Consider the following 18,823-nt stretch of genomic DNA (forward strand, 5'->3'; position numbering starts at 1 on the left):
GACAGGGAGGCGTGGTGTGCTGCAGTTCATGGGGTCACAAAGTGTCGGACACGACTGAGTGACTGAACTGAACTGAACTGGTGTAGAAGCTAAAAATAATACAAATTAATCTATACACAAAAGAGAAAGAGACTCACAGACATCGACAATAAACTTGCGGTTTCGTAGATGCACATTTTTCATGGTTGCATAAGTGCATGTTTTAAAAACCAACATTCATCCTCACTGACTGTGAAATCCCCCTGAAGACTTGTTCTCTTGGCTCAAACTCCAAGCAGTGGAATTTATTACCTTAAGCTAAGATTAACTGAACTGCATAGCGTTTATTCCCCCTTTGTTTTTCCTCCTCCCAGAGACATAGGGATCACAATTCCATTCCTGAAACCACCACCTCACACCTGGGGCCGTCACAAGATGAGCCCTCCCCTTCTTGCCCCTAGCATGCCCCGGGGACCACAGCCTTTCAAGGGTCCCCCCTTGAGAGGCTAACCCCTCAGCAAAGGCAAGACAGGTGGAGACAGCATTTCTCCAAGTTAACATTCTCCCATCTTATACCCAGAGAAAAAAAATTAAGAACAAAAATGAAAGAAATGTGAACACCTGTATTTTTTTAGGGTATTTCTCTTTTAGAGTAAAGATAACAGAACAGTCCATGGCCATTGTCTCTACCATCTTCCCTGGAGGGACCCAGAAGGATGGTCATTACCCTTGTGTATGGGATGCCCAGGACTCATTCCCCTGTGAGGGGAAACCTGGGTGGCTGTGACATGCCCTACTCCTGCCACTTGCCTATTAGAGATCATCAAGTTATCCTTTTTCCCAGCCAACGAATAGAATCTGAAAGTATAAAATGCAGTTTGTAAAAAAGAGGAGAGAAAGAGGCAATCCAGTATGTGTATCTGCTAACAAGCATGAAAGTATATCAGTCATTCAGTCTCATCCAACTCTTTGTGACCCCATGGACTGTAACCCGCCAGGCTCCTCTGTCCATGGAATTCTCCAGGCAAGAATACTGGAATGGGTTGCCATTTCCTTCTCCAGGGGATCTTCCTAACCCAGGGATCGAGCCCGGGTCTCCTGCACTGCAGGCAGATTCTTTATCTGAGCCACCAGGGAAGCCAAGTCTTCCTGCTAAATCCAGGTTTGTTTCCCGAAACTGTCCTGTCTCTTACAGGCACACTCAGGTCCACAGTGAAGCAGCTTTGCTCCAGAGTTACTTTGCTGGAGACCCCATCAGAAAATGAGGTGTGTGCAGACCCTAGCACTCAGAGTTGAAAGAGAACATTGCAGGGGTGAGCCCAGCACAACTAGGCTTTCCAGGCTGAGAAGCAAAACTGAGCAGCTCTCACTGAAAAGCTAACAGATCTTTGGCCGTTTTATACTGTACATTAAGACATGTAAAAACCATTCTTAGCTCTGTACTTTTACTTTTGTACATTTCTGTACTTTTTTTTCCACAAGGGTGCTGTCCAGACTTTGCTTAAATACCTCTAAGCCACAGGACACTCACTACCTCCCAAAGTCGCCAAATCCATTCAGGAGCAGCTAAAGTGGTGAGAACACATTTCTTTATACTGAGCTACAAATTGTCTCCTACATCTTATCACTGAAGAATGACTTTAAGAGCTGAGTTTAATCATTTTAAGAACTGATTTAAATTTCCAGAAATGTTTTTCAGTGGAAATCATCTTCCATGACTTATTCCCCTGCCTAGCAGCCACACTGTAACCTTTTCTGTTGAGTTAGAGCTATTATGCAAATAAATGATTGCCTGGCACTATCAGGCAAGAAGCCCTGAGGAGCTGCAGGAGTTTGCAGAGTTCTTGGTCCTTATGCTAAATGTCCTGCATGGCAGTACTCTGTGAAATTTTCTTTTTTGAGTTTTTCATTCTGATCTCTTATTATTTATTATACTGCGGAGGGTGACTGCAGCCATGAAATTAAAAGACGCTTGCTCTTTGGAAGAAAAGCTATGACGAAACTAGACAGCATATTAAAAAGAAGAGACATCACTTTGCCGACAAAGGTCCATCTAGTCGAAGCTATGCTTTCTCCACTAGTCGTGTACGGATATGAGATTGGACTGTGAAGAAGGCTGAGCGCCGAAGAATTGATGCTTTTGAACTGTGGTGTTGGAGAAGACTCTTGAGAGTCCCTTGGACTGCAAGGAGATCCAACCAGTCCATTCTGAAGGAGATCAGCCCTGAGATTTCTTTGGAAGGAATGATGCTAAAGCTGAAACTCCAGTACTTTGGCCACCTCATGCGAAGAGCTGACTCATTGGAAAAGACTCTGATGTTGGGAGGGATTGGGAGCAGGAGGAGAAGGGGACGTCAGAGGATGAGATGGCTGGATGGCATCACTGACTCGATGGACGTGAGTCTGAGTGAACTCCGGGAGTTGGTGATGGACAGGGAGGCCTGGCGTGCTGTGATTCATGGGGTCGCAAAGAGTCGGACACGACTGAGCGACTAATCTGATCTGATGGACTGCAAGGAGATCAAACCAGTCAATCCTAAAGGAAATAAACTCTGAATATTCATTGGAAGGACTGATGCTGAAGCTGAAGCTCCAATACTTTGGCCACCTGATGCAAAGAGCTGTCTCATTAGAAAAGACCTTGATGCTGGGAAAGATTGAAGGCAGGAGGAGAAGGGGATGACAGAAGATGAGATGGTTGGGTGGTATCACTGATTCAATGGCATGAGTTTGTGCAAACACCAGGAGATTGTGAAGGACAGGAAGTCTGGGGTGCTGCAGACCACGAGGATCTCAAAAGAGTCAGACATGACAGAGCAATTGAACAACACCCATGTCCTTTCTCACTGTTGTCTGCTGGGTACTGAAGCAGTTCACTTCCTCTTCTAATTAAAGGCTTCTAATCTTCCAGTGGACTAAACACTAGCCCCCCAAGAGGGGAGGGACCCGAGGACCTCTGGGCCCTTGGTACTTGACTCAAGCACTTTAATCAGTGAATTTTTTTTTAACTTTTTACTGGAATAAAGCCAATTAACACTGTTGTGATAGCTTCAGGTGGACAACAAAGTGACTCAGCCATACATATACAGGTATTCATTCCCCCACCCCCACCCAACTCCCCTCCCATCCAGGCTGCCACATAACGTTGAGCAGAGTTCCCTTTGCTACACAACAGGTCCTTGTTGATTATCCATTTTAAATGCAGCAGGGTGTACATGTCCATCCCCAACTCCCAAACTATCCCTCCTCCTCCCACCTGTCCCCTACTCCAAAACCATAAATTCATTCTCTAAAGTCTGTGAGTCTGTTATGTAAATAAATTCATTTGTATCCTTTCTTTTTAGATTCTGCATATAAGGGATATCATATGATACTTGTTCTGTCTGACTCATCAGTGAAGTTTTTAAACCACTATCTTAGTACCTGGTAGACTTTTGAGTAAATGGAGAAAGTTTGCTCGAAGTCTTTATAACCATTTGTATAGTTTACTGACTATAAATTCCTTGAGGGTGGTGACTTTCTTTCTTAACATTGTAGCCTTAGATCCTAGCCTAGCCCTTCCTGTATAGTAAGAGCTTAGTAAGTGTTTGTGAAAGACTAAAAGAATGAGTGGTTCAAGGGGAGTGCTAGGCTGATTTGTTTTTAGCTATTTGTTTTAGCTACTTTAAGTGAAAGATTTTTTGTTTATTAACAGTAAGACTGGGACTATTTATAAAATAGGGTTTTGTAACCAACAGAAATCAATCCTTAAGGATATAATTTGATATCAATAGACATAGTCCAAAACAACAACAATAACAACCTAGTGATTTACATGTGGGGCAGGGGGAGGTTAAGAGGTACAAATTATTCATTGATATAAAACAAACAGCAACAAGGATATATTGTACAGCGCAGGGAATAAATACCCTGGTGACTCAGTGGTAAAGAATCTGCCTGCCAATGGAGGAAGCACGGGTTCAATCCCTGGGTCAGAAAGATCCCCTGGAGAAGGATATGGCAACCCACTCCAGTATTCTTGCCTGGGAAATCCCATGAACAGAGGACCATGGCAGGCTACGGTCCATGGGGTTGCAAAGAGTGGGACATGATCTAGCAACTAAACAACAATACAGGGAATATAGCCAATATTTTCTGATAACTTTAAATGGAGTAAAATTATTAAAATATTGAATCACTATGTTGTACACCTGAAACCAATACTGTAAATCAACTATACATCAATTAAAAAACACAGATGGCCAACCTCTAGGACGCTGTTTCCACAGATCTGACATTGACTGTCATTAAACATGTGTCTGTGGGGCTTCTGTAAACGTGAGCAGCTGGGTTGGCCCTGCTGCTAGACTAAGTCCAGGGCTCTTGGCTTAACTGTGAGGAAATGGGCTCTGTTTGTAGTTCTGGTCGCTGAGAGGTAACAGTGAGCTTTAACTAATTACACCTCGCATCACCCCCAGGAGGTAGGTAATGATTCTAGACGTGCTTGGCTGAAGTAACTCAGACTGTCTTAATAATCACTTAATAGAATCTTATCATGAGAAGCAAATTGCATTAAATGGGCAAATGAAGTTGATTGTGAGAAGTAGAGTTAGGAAATAAAATGCTATGGGGGGGTTTATATGGGAAAAATCCAATTAACACCTTTTTAAAAGAGTTGGCCCATGGCTTTTTCATATCCCTCTTAGTGCCTATCACAGGGTTATGCCCTGAATAAATACTTTCTCCCAATCAGTGTGAAAGAAATTATAGGTAAACATAAAGAATGTGAAAGGATGCATGGGGGAGGGGAAGGAGACAGAAGTAGTAGCCATCTGCTATCACAATTCCACTTAGAAATGAAATGCCAAATGATCTGATAGTCCCATGACAAGCTTTACAACAATGACACATTAAAAAAATTTTTAGTTGAAGTATAGTTGATTTACAATATTATGTAACTTTCAGGCATACAGCAGAACGATTCAGTTATATATATATATATATATATATTATTTTCCAGATTCTTTTTGCTTATGCTGCTGCTGCTGCTAAGTCGCTTCAGTCGTGTCTGACTCTGTGCGACCCCATAGACGGCAGCCCACCAGGCTCCCCTGTCCCTGTGATTCTCCAGGCAAGAACACTGGAGTGGGTTGCCATTTCCTTCTCCAATGCATGAAAGTGAAAAGTGAAAGTGAAGTTGCCCAGTCGTGTCCGACTCTTCGAGACCCCATGGACTGCAGCCCATTAGGCTTCTCTGTCCATGGGATTTTCCAGGCAAGAGTACTGGAGTTGGGTGCCATAGCCTTCTCCCTTTTTGCTTATAGGTTATTATATAATATTAAGTACAGTTCCCCTCCCCCTTTTTTTACACACAGGTTAAAGACACTTTTTTTCTTATTTTACTCATAAGGAAATTTGCTTTCATTATGCAAAATGTCAACCAAACAGATTGTGTGGTAGATGTGCCCTTCATTTATCCAAATCTAGGGAATCCTAGTGTTGAAAGAATCAAGCCTGATGTTAAGCTGGCAAGATGACAAATTTGGTGAAATGAGAGCTTAAGTGGGTCAGTATAAACACCCTAGATGGGGTGGCTGGAATTTTATATCACACATAAAGATAAAGAGATTCCATGGAAGTCACTGGGAGAGTCTTGTGATTCTGATGGTAAAAAAATGAGGTGGATTTCACTCTGGCAAAATGGTTCTGAGAAGCATGGTGGTCGGTATCAGAGCTGGGCTTTTAGAAAGAAGGAGAAAGTGAGAGAATCAGGAGGCATGGACAGAATTCAGACTGTGTGTCCAGGATGAAACTGACACGCTGTCAAGGAGCAGGGATATGGTGTGCAGGGAGGTCAGCAGGAAGTCATGAGGGTTGGGGAGGATTCTGGGGGCAACCAAAGCAGTAGCAGCCCAAGGAGGCTTTGCATGAGACCAAATTAAAACAAAAAAGACTGCACTTGGGAGGATTTCCCTCGTGGTCCAGTGGTTAAGAATATGCCCACAATGCAGGGGACAAGGCTCTATCCCTGTTCCAGGAAGATTTCACAGGCCGAGGACGGACTAGGCTCATGCACCACAATAATAAACTTGCACTCTAGTGCCCACGAGCCACAACTACGGAGCCCTAGAGCCCACAACTAGAGTAGCCACTGGAATGAGAAGCCTGAGCGCGGCAACTAGAGAGTAGCTGCCCCCGCCTCACCCCCAACTAAGGAAATCCAGAGCACAGCAAGGAAGACCCAGCACACCCGAAAATAAACATGTAGATAGATAAGTAAGTACATTTAAAAGCGAATTAATAAAGTTTTAAAATCCACTTAAAAAATTAGATTGTACTCTGGAAACAGCATAACAGGATCATGGAGTCTGAAAGTTGAATCGTTCACCTCAGTTGTACACACCCCCCCCCCCCCCCCGGGAAACTAGACACCAAACTGCTCCTAGAGAGAGAGGTGAGTAGAAAGAGGGTAAGAGAGATGAGAGAACGTTGTATTTTTTCTATGTACTGTTTCTCTACTTGATTTTCTTCCCTTTAATAAGGGACCTGCTTATTCATGTTTTACCTGAAACACGTAAAACAACTACCACATATTTACCGTTTAAAAAAATTAAATGGGAGACGGTGGAAGCATGTACTACTTTTCAGAAACGGTACAGGCTTGGGTGGGGGTGGGGGCGGCTTTGGTCTTTGCCAGGAGAAATTGCTTCCCTTCATATTTGAAGAACAACATGGACCTCAAGGCTGTGTAATAACGTTTAAGAGGGTGCTGGGATCTATTTTTCTCACAACGCAAATAAATTGTACCCTCACCTTCTTCCCGGGAGCTCTGGCAGCTCCCTAAGTCTTGGCAACCTTTGAGTAAGCACGTTTTGCCTGCCTTTCCTTTACTTGCTTCCATTTGGCTGCGGTGGCCGTGCAGACCTGCATTGCGCATCCTCCCTGAAACATCCCCCTTTCCAGGGCCAGAGAAGGAGGCGGGGCCTTGCCTTTACCGCCTAGTGGCCTGTTCCACAGTTGCCTCTCCTCTCCGCGCTAGACAGACCTCCCGGAGGCATGTTAGCGTCATTCTAATTGAGCACAGAACATTGTTCTCCTGTCTGGTAGGAGTGGTTAATGAGAGAAAACAAGCAAGCGCTATGGGCAATCAGGGTCACTTTTCTCACACCCAGGGCCTGCAGCAACGGAGACCAGGGGCAGGGATGAAAAGACAAAGCCGGCTTTTCCAGCATCGCCTTAAGACGTTGAGCTGCCTGCTGCAGCTTCCAGGCCAACACAGGTCTGTCCTCAGCGGCTCAGCAGTGATACCCTAATGGGTTTTAAAACCTTGTTTTCACGCATTGGAGAAGGAAATGGCAACCCACTCCAGTGTTCTTGCCTGGAGAATCCCAGGGACGGGGGAGCCTGGTGGGCTGCCGTCTGTGGGGTCTCACAGAGTCGGACACGACTGAAGCGAGTTAGCAGCAGCAGCAGCAGCAGCAGCAGCAGCAAGGGGTGCTCGGATAGGAATCACCGAAGCTTCCAGAATGCAGTTCTGCCTCTCAGCAGCGAAGATTCCTGCGGACTCCTCGGGAATTTTAATAACATGTCATTAAACAAATCAGAAGGTGAAACAAATTAAATACGGTAAAGCAAAGCTTGAAAAACAAAGTAACAGCAAGCAGACATTTTCAAAGCTTCCACAAGATTATCAATAAAGGGGAAAGTTACCATAGCAACACCCAAAGCCGCCCTAGCTCTCTGGCCTCCACATGTCTTCAGTTGTCCCGCTCTGCGGAGGAGCAGAGGTGGAGGGAATTTGAGGGTAGTTTTTGGACTTTTTTTAAAAGGGGAAAGAAAAAAAAAGGAAGGAAGAAAGAAGCCTTATGGATTGTGATTCACCTTTAAATTCCAGAAATAGCCCCGTAACGCGAAGATTTCTGAAAAGCAGATGCCTTGAGAAATGGTGGCTGTTCGCTTGGTGGCGCTGTTGCTCCACTGCTGTGTTCTGCAGTGGCTTTTCCCTCTGGTGGAAGACGTCCTCCCTTTGCAAGCCCGTCGGTGCTCTTTCCCTGAGCCGCTCTAACATTTAAAAAACATATTTATTCAGAAAGTATATTAAGTATCTACCATGTACTGAAAGCCATGTGGGACTCTGCAGATAGGCTGGTTAACACTTGTGGAGCTCACAGCCTAACAAAAGAAGTGTGTGTGTGTGTGTGTGTGTGTGTGTGTGTGTGCACGCGCGCGCTCAGTCACTTCAGTCGTGTCCAACTCTTTGTGACCCTATGGACTGTAGCCTGCCAGGCTCCACTGTCCATGGGATTTCCCATACAAGAATACTGGAGTAGGTTGCCATTTCCTTCTCCAGGGTATCTTCCAGACCCTGGGATTGAACCCACATCTTTTATGTCTCGTGCATTGACAGGGGGATTCTTTGCCACTAGCGCCACCTGGGAAGCCCAAGAAAGGAGTAATCAAGTGAAATAATGACACATTTTGATTAGGTCTGTGAAGGGAAAAAATGGGTTCTCGTGATAGAAATGGAGAAGGCAATGGCGCCCCACTCCAGTACTGTTGCCCGGAAAATCCCATGGATGGAAGAGCCTGGCAGGCTGCAGTCCATGGGGTCGCTAAAGAGTCAGACACGACTGAGTGACTTCACTTTCACTTTCCACTTCCATGCATTGGAGAAGGAAATGGCAAGCCACTCCAGTGTTCTTGCCTGGAGAATCCCATGGACGGAGGAGCCTAGTAGGCTGCAGTCTATGGGGTTGCACAGAGTTGGACACGACTGAAGCGCCTTGGCAGCAGCGGCGGTGATAGAAATAATGGTGGGCAACTGTCCTTATACAAGATGGTCAGAGGGACTTCCCTGGTGGTCCAGTGGTTGAGAATCAGCCTTGCAGTGCAAGGTTGGGGGTTTGATCCCTGGTCAGAGATCTAAGATCCCACATGGTGCAGAGCTACTGAGCCTGTGCGCTCTAGAGCCCGTGCGCTCTGGAACCCATGTGTCACAATTAGAGAATCCGTGATCCCACATGACATGAGGTAACTAAGGCCCAAAGCAGCCAAGTAAATAAAAAATATGGTCAGGGAAAACCTTTCTGATGAGGTTTTAGGCTGCACACCCCACCCCTAATCCCACCAAGGGGTGGAGGTGTGTGCCAAACAGAGGGACAGTAAGGGCCACACTGGAACACAAGGAAAAGCAGAGTGTGAAGAGGTCAGACCAGGCGGAGATGCTTCGGCGTGGGAAGACCTGAGTTCACATTTCCTTCTTAGAGCAAAGGGAAGGCTTTGAAAAGTTTCAGCGGTAAAGCGAGATTATTCTACTTAAATAGTCTGCTTTTCACACTGCATTGTAATTTGTTTTATCTTTACTTTAGATATATATAAACACTTTGAAAAACTGTATTCAGTGTTATAATAATTTTACATTTTCACACAGCTATGATTTTCATAATACAAACTATAGGTATATAAAACTTAAAATCTCTGCTGGTGGGGCAGAGTTTAAGAAGTTTGAGAGAAGTAAACAGAATCTGTGGTGAGAGTCAGCAAACTGTCTTAGCTGTCCCTTCCTGCCCCTTCTCATCCTGTGCTGTCCGTACTCTCTACACTGTCTTCTGCCCACAAGACTCTGGGATTCAGAGGCAGGGACTGTTTTACCCATTTTAGTAACCATAATGATTAATATAGGAACATGGTAGAATCTCAGTAAGTATTGGACAGAGTGATGGATGGATGGATGGAAAGGCAGAGGATAAGAGATGTGTAAAAACCAATGCTGAATAAGTGAGTCTTTACGTAATTTAGTGACTCTTTCCCAAAGATAAGTCATTTTCAACTTACAAGTGTAAGGCAAATCATTTCTCTGGCCTGCTTGTGTGTATGCCAAATATTAATTGAGCACCTATTGTCTGCAAGGCACGGTACTAGATCTGGTGCTAAGTCACTTTAGTTGTGTCCGACTCTGTGCGACCCCATAGATGGCAGCCCACCAGGCTCCCCCGTCCCTGGGATTCTCCAGGCAAGAACACTGGAGTGGATTGCCATTTCCTTCTCCAGTACATGAAAGTGAAAAGTGAAAGTCTGGGACACAAAATAAGTAAGGCATCATCACAGTCCTCAAGAAAACTTACAGTGAGTGAAGGAGGTAAGGTCAAAGCACAATCAATACACAGTTTTGAAAGTGTTATGTACACAAAGTGAAGTGTAGATTAAGGGCTGCAGATGTTGAGAAAACAGAAAGAAGACTTTGAACTATAGGCGTTAAAGGGAAGTTTCATGAAAGTGACATTTGAGTTTCATCTCAAAGGATGAGAGGTTTCCTTCTCGGGTAACAGCTCTGTGAGCCTGTGCCAAGATCTAGGAGAGCTGGCTTATTCCTGACCATGCTGTGCTAACATCGGAAGGATGTAAAGCCTTCCAGCATCCCTACTCTTCCCAGAGCCCAGGGTGCTGTCGCCCAAGTGGATCCAGACAGCCCACCTTGCCAGATCACGAGCTATAGGTCACTAATGATGAGTGTGCTCTGGAAGGTGGATGTTCTGGATCACAACCTTTACAAACCTTCCAAGCAGTGTCTGTGACTTCCTGGTAGTCTTTAGTTTGGGCACACTCTTTGTGTTTATACTGTGTATTTTCCAATGGCAGATCACAGTCCGTTAGCGTGTCAGGTAATCAATATGGTGAATGTGACCAGCATTCTGAAAGATGTAATAGCTTAGAATGGAAACTACTAAAAGGCATTGCATAGTAAGGAAAGTATCCCAGGTGGCTCAGTGGTAAGGACTCTGCCTACCAATTGCAGAAGACTCAAGAGACATAGCTTCAATCCCTGGGTCGGGAAGATCCCATAGAGTAAGAATATTGGTACCCCACTCCAGTATTCTTGCCTGGAAAATTCCGTGGGCAGAGGAGCCTGAGAGGCAACAGTTCATGGGGCAGAAAAGAGTCAGATACAACTGAACCCTTCATTTTGTGAAAACTTTTTTCAGTTAAACGTAATGTGTGCATGGTGGCCATCCCTCCAGGTGATCCTTTTCTTAAAGACTCTAGGGGACAAACTTCCTCGAAAGAGTATTGGTACCCTATTTGCATGAAAGCGAAAGTGAAAGCCGCTCAGTCACGTCCGACTCTTTGTGATCCCATGGACTATACAGTCCATGGAATTCTCCAGGCCAGAATACTGGAGTGGGTAGCCTTTTCCTTCTCCAGGGGATCTTCCCAACCCAGGAATCGAACCCAGGTCTCTAGCATTGCAGGCAGATTCTTTACCAGCTGAGCCACAAGGGAAGCCCAAGAATACTGGAGTGGGTAGCCTATCCCTTCTCTAGTGGATCTTCCCAACCCAGGAATCGGACTGGGGTATCCTGCATTGCAGGTGGATTCTTTACCAAGTGAGCTCTCAGGGAATGAAGATTCCATCTTTCACAGAACCAGGAGAAAGCCTCTGATATAAACTTAAATCTCTCCAGGGGCTCACAAATATGTAAATTCATGCCATAATTTAGTGGAATCAGAAAGCACTTCTATGCTAGCATAAACATTTTTTGAAAACAGAAATCTTTTTTTGGAGCTCCACTAAAATGTTCTCAATTCTGCGTCTCATGTGTGTGAGCACGCAACCTCCCATTATTGGCCAGAGAAACTCTGTGTCAGCACTCTGAACACCGTGCCTCATCGGGCAGGAAGACACAAGTCAAAGGCCCACAAAATGTTCAAGGCAGGGAGTCAACCAAAGCCTCACAAAGCCCTGGAGCCTCTTAACACACCTCCATTTTGTCAGAATTGTTTGCAAATATGTGATTTCTGCCAACAGCAGATTTTAGTCAGTTTCCATAAACTACTGTTTTCTACTGCCTTAATGTTTCACAGAAGCCTTCAAACACAAGTTGGGAAACCATGGAAGCACAGCTAAACTTGGGTAGACCCAAGTAATGCACGGCATGTTATTAGTTATTTAATTCTTTGATACAGTGATCAGTTACCAGGGCTCAGTAAGGGCAAAGCATTCTCATGCCTGCATGAGAGGCAGGCACGGTCACTGCCATCAGTGATCTCAAGTCACGCTGAGAATTCAGCAAGTCAGTGTGACACTTTCCCTTTTCAGGCTGTAATTATGGAGAATAATACATTTGGAACAAAGAGTGAACCATATCCCTTCCTAAACCAATGAGGGCATTTGAATGATAGGGTACACTCTTCACTACACTCAGCAGTGCAGGTGATACCACGTGGTTGCCCCTCCTTTATATAAGATCCAAACTAACCTCAAGAGTTAACAAGCAAAAGTACATCATATGAAGTGTATGTTATATATATAAGTATCAGTTCAGTTCAGTTGCTCAGTTGTGTCCGACTTTTTGTGACCCCATGGACTGCAGCACGCCAAGCCTCCCTGTCCATCACCAACTCCTGGAGTTTACTCAGACTCATGTCCATTGAGTCGGTGATGCCATCCAACCATCTCATCCTCTGTCGTCCCCTTCTCTTCCCACCTTCAATTTTTCCTAGCATCATGGTCTTTTCCAATGAGTCAGTTCTTCATCAGGTGGCCAAATGAAGAACTCAGCTTCAACATCAGTCCTTCCAATGAATATTCAGGACTGATTTCCTTTAGGATGGACTGGTTGAATCTCCTTGCAGTCCAAGGGACTCTCAAGAGTCTTCTCCAACACCACAGTTCAAAAGCATCAATTCTTCAGTGTTTAGCTTTCTTTATAGTCCAACTCTCACATCCATACATGACTACTGGAAAAACCATAGCCTTGACTAGGGGGACCTTTGTTGGCAAAGTAATATCTCTGCTTTTGAATATGCTATCTAGGTTGGTCATAACTTTCCTTCCAAGGAGTAAGTGTCTTTTAATTTCATGGCTGCTGTCACCATCTGCAGTGATTTTGGAGCCCCCCAAAATAAAGTCTCTCACTCTTTCCATTGTTTCCCCATCTTATTGCCATGAAGTGATGGGACCGGATGCCATGATCTTCGTTTTCTGAATGTTGAACTTTAAACCAACTTTTTCACTCTCCTCTTTCACTTTCATCAAGAGGCTCTTTAGTTCTTCTTTGCTTTCTGCCATAAGGGTGGTTTTCATCTGCATATCTGAGGTTATTGATATTTCTCCTGGCAATCTTGATTCCAGCTTGTGCTTCTTCCAGCCCAGCGTTTCTCATGATGTACTCTGCATATAAGTTAAATAAGCAGGGTGACAATATACAGCCTTGATGTACTCCTTTCCCTATTTGGAACCAGTCTGTTGTTCCATGTCCAGTTCTAACTGTTTCTTCCTGACCTGCATACAGATTTCTCAAGAGGCAGCTCAAGTGGTCTGGTATACTATATGTAAAACTCCATAGGAGAATTTGAAAGGCAGGTGAGCCTCCAGCAAGTGTGTGCAGCCTAACTGTTGTCGGCTCAACATGGCCAACCTTCTCTAGGCAGAGCTGACCTAGAGATGGCCATTCTTGTGCCATTGCCTCAAGTCTGCATCTGGATCTGTCCACAGGATGTGTTAGACACCCCTGGTCACAGCAGATAAGGCAACCTGACTCATTCATTCTACACTATCTTGTATGCAAGAAGCTGGGGAGGGTGAATGTGAGCAGCGAGGGAGTCTGTATTCTCACACACCCTGTAAGGAAATATTTGTTCATCCTTGAGGAGTAGGATCATCTATGTAAATATTTGGAACCAAAGCCACAGATAAGGGAGCGAAGCTGGCCTGCCTGACAGGTTTGTCCCTGACCGTGACAAACTCACAGATTCCAGTATACTTATGTCAGTAAAGACAAAATGTTTTTGTTACAAAGATTAAGCTGAGTGAATAAGAACTGGTTGAACAGAGGCTGGATGGACCTAAAAGAACTGGATGTCTGCAGTGTGTTGTGAGAGTTCACATGCGGATTTGTGGATTTGTACTGAACTCTTCTTTGACATTTGCCAGATGTTAATGGGTTAATGGCTTCCCTCATAGCTCAGTTGGTAAAGAATCTGCCTTCAATACAGGATACCCTGTTTGATACCTGGGTTGGGAAGATCCCCTGGAGAAGGGAAAGGCTACCCACTCCAGTATTCTTGCCTGGAGAACTCCATGGACTGTATAGTCTATGGGGTCACAAAGAGTTGGACATGACTGAGCAACTTTCACTCACTTCACTAATGGGTTAATAGACTTCTCTGGTGGCTCAGACAGTAAAGTGTTTGCCTACAATATGGGAGACCTGGGTTCAATCCCTGGGTCAGGAACATACCCTGGAGAAGGAAACGACAACCCACTCCACTACTCTTGCCTAGAAAATCCTGTGGACGGAGGAGCCTGGTAGGCTTCAGTACATGGGTTAATATGTTATCTCAGGATGTGACTGTGGGAAAGAAGGAACTCATAAAGTCCCAATTCACTCAATTCACTTTATCACTTGGTGGAAAAGGAGGGGTATGTTCTGTATGCTATGTGGTCATTAATCTACACCATACTTTTTCCTCTTCCCTTGGTGGTGTCAGCTTTGCACAGAAAAGTCAGTGCTTGTGAACAACTGCAGCCTTTGTTTTTGGGACCCTGTACCTCTGGTCCCATAACTTCATGGGAAATAGATGGGGAAACAGTGGAAACAGTGTCAGACTTTATTTTTCTGGGCTCCAAAGTCACTGCAGATGGTGACTGCAGCCAAGAAATTAAAAGACACTTACTCCTTAGAAGGAAAGTTATGACCAACCTAGATAGCACATTGAAAAGCAGAGACATTACTTTGCCAACAAAGGTCCATCTAGTCAAGGCTATGGTTTTTCCAGTGGTCATGTATGGATGTGAGAGTTAGACTGTGAAGAAAGCTGAGTGCCGAAGAATTAATGCTTTTGAACTGTGGTGTTGGAGAAGACTCTTGAGAGTCCCTTGGACTGCAAGGAGATCCAACCAGTCCATTCTGAAGGAGATCAGCCCTGGGATTTCTTTGGAAGGACTGGTGCTAAGCTGAAACTCCAGTACTTTGGCCACCTCATGCAAAGAGTTGACTCATTGGAAAAGACTCTGATGCTGGGAAGGATTGGGGGCAGGAGGAGAAGGGGATGACAGAGGATGAGATGGCTAGATGGTATCACAGACTCGATGGACGTGAGTCTGAGTGAACTCCAGGTGTTGGTGATGGACAGGGAGGCCTGGCGTGCTGTGATTCATGGGGTCGCAAAGAGTCGGACACGACTGAGCAACTGAACTGAACTGAACTGAACCTTCCTAGTGTATCTGCTACTTAGGACAGTGTCCTGGCTTGGACAACAGGTGGGGCTGGGTGCCTCCAGATGGCAGCTGCTGACAGTGTCCATACCCCAGAAGGGCTGCCAGGCTAGAACTGCAGGTGATAGCTTACAGTGAATGGTGAGGGATTCCTGATCTCTGTAGATTTAGCTTCAGGACCAGGACCAGGCTTGATCTCTCAAGAGCTTTGGTATAGCAGGGTTTTATTAAAGTATAAAAAGGGACAGAGAAAGTTTCTGACATAGACATCAGAAGGGGGAAAAGAGAGTGACCCCATCCCTAGTCTTAGCAAGGGAATTATATACTTTAATTAGTTATTAGAATAAATCAAGAATGTCTCAAGGTTGTAAAGATCTTACTAGACTCACTCCCATAATTTACATTTTAAGCTAACAGGATTAGCCAGATGGTTTTCAGGAAGGAGAAACTGTCCTCAAGCAGGATACATTGTTATTTTATAATCCTTAGTACCGAGTTTAAACTGAGTTTGTTGTATCATCAATTCCAGGCTTAAAGAAAAAAAATGCTTTATGTGAGGAAGACTAAGGAATGTAGAGAGAAAAAAAAAAAAAAGACATTTGTCCTTTCCTCTTCCTTGAGAATTCTCCAGACCCCTTTCTCCTCCTTGAGAGCCCCAGACCTCTTTCTCCTCCTTGGGGACCCTGGACTTCTTTTCAACCTGCCTAGGAATTGACTCTCTCACAGGTCAAGCCAGCAGGTTCCCAGGCTCTTCCCAGACCTGCTGGCCCTGGCAGCCATTGCTCTTTTCACCTGAGGAGCCTCACAATTGATTCTCATTCCAGTTGAAATTTGAAAACCACTGCCTGAAGGGAACCCAAGCCTGGCTTCACGTCAAAATCATCTGAGGAGCTTAGAAAAATATTGGTACACAGGTCCTATTACAGACTGATTGATAAAAATTCCCCAGAAATTTGATAATAAGCCTCCTCCAGGTGATTCTATTTTTTCACCAGGGTTGAAAACGGAGCAATTCATGACAGCAAACTGTAAGAGTTCTCCAGGGATTCCCAAAATTTGGGCACCAGGGACAAACCAGGAGGTGGGGGGCGGGGGAGGGGTGGCTTAGGGGGAGATTCAAGTGCATTAGGCTTCCCACGTGGTGCTAGTGGTAAATAACCCGCCTACCAATGCACGAGACAAAAGAGACATAGGTTCAATCCTATGATCCCCTGGAGAAGGGCATGACAGCGCACTCCAGTATTCTTGTCTGGAGAATCCCATGGTCAGAGGAGCCTGGCAGGCTACAGTCCATGGGGTTGCAGAGTCAGACACAACTGAAGCGACTTAGCATGCATGCAAATGCATTTCATTTATTGTGCACTTTATTTCTATTATTATTATATCTGCTCCACCTCAGATCAGCAGACATTAGATCCTGGAGGTTGGGGACCCTGCCTTAGAGGAGTAAGCATGAGTGACACTCCCAATCCCTGTCCTCTTTTCTTACCTGGGCCCTGAGGCAGGTTTGGGACAGAACCCTGGGCTCCTTGTGACACAAAGTGGGGCCAAGCCTGGGGTGGCGGGACAAAATGACTGGATTTCTTCTGGAAGATCTGGTTTCTTCCCTGGGATCCAGGAAGGGCTTTCCCAGCTACCAAGGGCTTTCTCACATTGTGGAGGAAATGTGGCAAGGCTCCTAACTTCTTCACACGGCTATAGAACAAGGGAATCAGTGGAGCTCAAGTTCCTGGAAAATGTGTAAACTCAGTTTTAAATAATCACATAGGGATGCAGAACTTGCATTAACCCAAGCAATTTTTTTTCTTCTGTCTTGCCTGCCTACGTTAAATATCAGAAATCAATGTTTTCCATATAAGGAAAATAAAAATGATCTGATTTCAAAAGTAGGTGTAAGTGGTAAACATCAAGTGTCAATCCCAAAGAGACTCATCTTTGGAATCATTACCTTTGACATTTAAAACCCTGATATTCTATTAAGAATTCACAGAATCCAACATTGCTTGGCTTGCGTGAGTTGCTTCTATAATACAGTTCTTTCAGTATTCTCATAGCGATTACCCAGAAAATACTTGTTGAGCACTAACTTAATGCCAGGCACTGTGCCAGGTTAGGAATATAAAATAAGCATGATAAGATCTCAATCCTAAGGAGAATGGGGAGAATGGGAACTGTAAATAAATACGAAGCAAGGTGATGTTAGCACTTATGAATAAAATATTGGATGCTACTGAAGTTGAAGGAACTGTAGGCGAATGCCTGTCTGAATTAGCTAATTTGAGTTGGATTTTGAAGGATGAGTAGGAGTTTTCCAAGTATACCTAACAGCACACTTCAGACAGAGAAAGTGGTACGTGCAAGAAGTATGGATGAGCAGATCATCTTTGGAAAACTATATACATTTGTTTTCTATTCCTGCTATAAAAAATAACTATAAACCTAGCAACATAAAATATAACAGGTCAATTGTTTCACAGTGCTGGAGGTCAGAAGTCCAACATGCACTAAAATCAAGGTGTGTACATTCCTTTCTGGAAGCCCAAAGGGAGAATCTTTTCATTTTTGGATACTACCATATTCCTTAGCTCATGGTCCCCTCCTCCATCTGTAATGGCTGGTCAAGTCCTTCTTACATCACTCCTTTCTGATCCTTCCCCATCATCATATCTCTCTCTGACTGCAACTGAAAAAAAGGGTCTCTGGGTTTAATGACTTATGCGATTAGGTTGGGCTCACCGCAATCAGTTCAGTTCAGTTCAGTCGCTCAGTCGTGTCCGACTCCTTGTGACCCCATGAACTGCACCATGCCAGGCCTACCTGGCCATCACCAACTGCCAGAGTCTACCCAAAACCCATGTCCATTGAGTCAGTGATGCCATCCAACTATCTCATCCTCTGTCATCCCCTTCTCCTCCTGCCATCAATCTTTCCCAACATCAGGGTCTTTTCAAATGAGTCAGCTCTTTGCATCAGGTGGCCAAAGTATTGGAGTTTCAGCTTCCACATCAGTCCTTCCAATGAACACCCAGGACTGATCTCCTTTAGGATGGACTGGTCGGATCTCCTTGCGGTTCAGGGGACTCTCAAAGAGTCTTTTCCAATACCACAGTTCAAAAGCATCAGTTCTTCGGTGCTCACCTTTCTTTATAGTCCAACTCTTACATCCACACATGACCACTGGAAAAACCACAGCCTTGACTAGATGGACCTTTGTTGACAAAGTAATATTTCTGTTTTTTAATATACTTGTCTAGATTGGTCATAACTTTCCTTCCAAGGAGTAAATGTCTTTTAATTTCACGGCCGCAATCACCATCTGCAGTGATTTTGGAGCCCAGAAAAACAAAGTCAGCCACTGTTTCCACTGTTTCCCCATCTATTTGCCATGAAGTGATGGGACCAGATGCCATGATCTTAGTTTTCTGAATGTTGAGCTTTAAGCCAACTTTTTCACTCTCCTCTTTCTCTTTCATCAAGAGGCTCTTTAGTTCTGCTTTGCTTTCTGCCATAAGGGTGGTTTTCATCTGCATATCTGAGGTTATTGATATTTCTCCCAGCAATCTTGATTCCAGCTTATGCTTCCTCCAGCCCAGCGTTTCTCATGATGTGCTCTGCGTTAAATAAGCAGGGTGACAATATACAGCCTTG

This window comes from Bos taurus, chromosome 3, assembly GCF_002263795.3.
Source record: "Bos taurus isolate L1 Dominette 01449 registration number 42190680 breed Hereford chromosome 3, ARS-UCD2.0, whole genome shotgun sequence".
NCBI classification, from domain to species: Eukaryota; Metazoa; Chordata; class Mammalia; order Artiodactyla; family Bovidae; genus Bos; species Bos taurus.